This window comes from Gossypium hirsutum, chromosome D10 (genome assembly GCF_007990345.1).
Source record: "Gossypium hirsutum isolate 1008001.06 chromosome D10, Gossypium_hirsutum_v2.1, whole genome shotgun sequence".
Lineage (NCBI taxonomy): Eukaryota > Viridiplantae > Streptophyta > Magnoliopsida > Malvales > Malvaceae > Gossypium > Gossypium hirsutum.
Window position 1 is genome coordinate 30756955 of NC_053446.1, and position 3380 is coordinate 30760334.

A 3380-nucleotide genomic window follows, 5' to 3' on the forward strand; every position below is an offset into this window, starting at 1 on the left:
ACCCTTCCATTCTTTAGCCAACAAAGGCTTTGTCAAGAAATTTCTTTGGTCGACCACCTGAGGAAACCCTTAGCAAAAGGAGCATTGAGCAAAACGGAGGAACACACCAGTTAGAAAAGATCTGAAAGGCTACTGAACTAAATTAGAGTTTATTGTTTCCTCTTGTTATTTAATTTACCTATGTTTGCTATGTGTTTATTATTTCTAACATGAATGATTATATTTTAATTCCTATTTTCTAGGATGATCATGTTAATTCAATAAGATTTATTTTATTCATGTTTAACATGTTTGTGCTTTAGTCGGTCATGTTTTCAATTAAAATCAAGATGTATTTCATTCATACGTGATTGAGTGCATTCAGATTTGCCGAGCGATCCTAACCAGACGACGGCTACTAGATGCACAATTGAAAAGTGCAATTCTCAATTTAGATCATTAAACCTGACTAAATTAGAGGTTCATTATATCTTTATTTTGCTCTATTATCTTGCATATTTTTTAGGTTTATGTGATTATACTGTTGCAAACGTAAATGTCCTTGTGACCTCGCATAAATACTAAGAAACCCTTAATTTAATATGATTAGTAAAATGCATATTCCACTAAGTAAAAGATCCGAGAGGACTTAACTTGGTTTCCAAACTCATGAAAGATCGAGTTGCCATGAATACTTCTGGACATTGTTAAGCATGATGAAAATAAATTGAGTTGATTAATATAATTATCCTAGCCTATTTTATGTTAGTTGTTTTTGTTGCTAAAGTCATTCATTCATTCATTCATACATTTAGATAATTTTCGTTTAGATAATTTAATTTAATCATCCACTACTCAAAATATTGTGTTTTTACCACCAAATTATGAACTTATAATTTTGCAATTAATCGATTAACATACACAGTCCCTGTGGAGACGATAACTCATTTTTACTTACTTATTACTTGAACGACTATGTACACTTCGTTACAATTTTTTGGCGCCACTGCCGAGGACTATTGCCTTAATCATTCTTTGTGAAATTATTTTTGTAGTTTGGTTTTTATTTAATTTCTAACATTACTAATTTATTCTTATTTATTTATTTATCAAGTGTTTATGAGCATAGATCGAACCATTGATCTATTACCTGTAGACCTTGAAATCGAGCGGACATTTAGAAAGAGAATACGCGAGAGATTTGCTCAAAGACAAGTCGAGATGGACCTTGAAAATCAAAATGACAGACAAGGTAATAGAGTCAATCATGCACACAACCCAATCGTTATTACTGATGATAGGGATCGTGCCATAAGACAATACGTTGTGCCACTCTTCAATGAATTAAATCTAGGAATCAGAAGACTAGATATCGTGGAAACCTAATTTAAATTGAAACCAGTGATGTTTCAAATGCTTCAAAAAGTGGGCCAGTTCAGTGGTATGCCCACGGAAGATCCACATCTTCACCTTAGATTATTCATGGAAGAGAGTGATTCATTTAAGATAGTTAGTGTAACTGAAGATGCATTAAGGTTGAAACTTTTTCCGTACTCATTGTGAGATCGAGCATGAGCATGGTTGAATTCAGTGCCACAAAGTTCAATATCTACATGGAAAGAATTAGCAGAAAGGTTTTCAGTAAAGTATTTTTCATCGAACAAGAACAAAAAGTTGCGAAATGAGATAACTACTTTTCAACAATTGGATGATGAGTCTTTATATGAAGCGTGGGAAAGATTCAAGGAATTGTTTCGTAAGTGTCCTCATCATGGGATTCCTCATTGTGGCTATGAAACTTTAAAGTGAATGGACTTAAATGGTAATTATACGATTCATAAAGATAGTGGACATTTATGGACACAATTTAAGTGATTTTTAAGTTAAAAAATAATGTTAAAATAGTAAATTAATAATTTAACTTAAAATTAAAGGAAAGAAAAGATGGTATCATCTTCTTCATTTGTTAACTCAATCGGAAATACACCATTGGAGCTATCTAGGGTATTTGACCAAGGCTTCTTGCTTGCATAGTATGTTTTCCAACCCTATTTTTAATGATTTCTATGTTTTTAGGTCGTTTTAGCTTAATATAGATAGCCCGGGGGTCAATTTGTAAAAAATTTAAAGATTAAGGGTTATTCCATGAATGTTTTTGAATAATTCTTGATGTTTAATGGTAGATTATGAGTCCTTGTTGATAAATAAACAAGTTTTGTAAAGTGATTTTTGATGAAACTTGCATTTAGGGATTGATTTGTAATAATGGTAAAAATTTATGGAAAATTTATGAAATGATGGTTTGTATGGGTTGATATAAGTCCCTAGTATATTCCGTTATCTTGAATGGGGGATTAAAATGCTTAGATTTTAATTTATGAGCTTAAGGACTAAATTGTGAAAAGTTAAAAAGTTAAGGGTAAATAGTAATTTTTCATAAATATGAAATGTGGACTAAATTGAATACCAGGGGTATTAAATGGATTTAATTTGTTCATTCAGATCAAGATAGACCACGTACGAACCCAGATTGAGGAAAAGCAAAAGCTACGGAATAGCTCGTTTAACTTTTATGCCCTAGTTGTCGAGGTAAGTTCATATGAACGGTTGTTATATTTATGTTATTCACATGTATGTTATTATGTATCCAATATGTAATTGAATGATGTATATCCAAATTGATGCTATGACGGTTGTTGAGTCCCGGTTGAACCTTAGGAATTCACAGGATACAAATGACATGTCATTAGGGATTTCATGTTTTGGGTGCTGGTCTTGAATGTCCTACCGATGGCTGAGGTCCTGCATTTGTTGCGGATACTCCACAACTTGTGTGAGCAATATCGTGTAGCTTACATTCCGACCCACAACTCATATGAGCAGACCCATTTCACAGCTCATGTGAGCAATGCTGTAAAGGAAAGATTACGGTTATATGTTTAAGCACACTTTGTACGAGCTTTCCCGAGTATCCAATGAAATTCTAGATGGTTCAACAGGAAGTTAGAGAAATAGGTAACATTCAAAAAAGAATGTGGTTTTTTCCCTAAGTATGGAAATGACATGATAATTAATTTATGGTTTTTCAAACTATTATTTAATTAATTAAATTGTTGAAGTTTAAAAATGAAATTAAATTAATTAGTCATTATGAATCCGTTGAATGTGGAAAAAATTAAATATATGTTCTCATAAATTCTTTTACCACAAAGTTACCATGAATTTAACGAAATCAAAATCGAGTTGAGAAAATTATTTAATTTAAATTAATCTATAATGCTTATTTTGGGAAATAGAAAAACACGTATTGTGTTGGATTAAATTATAAAGTGATGTGTTAAATATGCATGAAGCACATATAATTAGACCTAATATAGGAGAGGTCTGAATCTCTATCATAA

General features: G+C 31.7%; 1 non-coding gene across 1 annotated transcript; it reads right to left on the reverse strand.

The window, feature by feature from the left end:
• Nucleotides 1-1650: 1650 nt before the first annotated feature.
• On the reverse strand, nucleotides 1651-1757 carry LOC121222692 (small nucleolar RNA R71). Its single transcript, XR_005920053.1, has one exon. It is a non-coding gene; the product is annotated as a small nucleolar RNA R71 (small nucleolar RNA).
• Between the last annotated feature and the right edge of the window lie 1623 nt (nucleotides 1758-3380).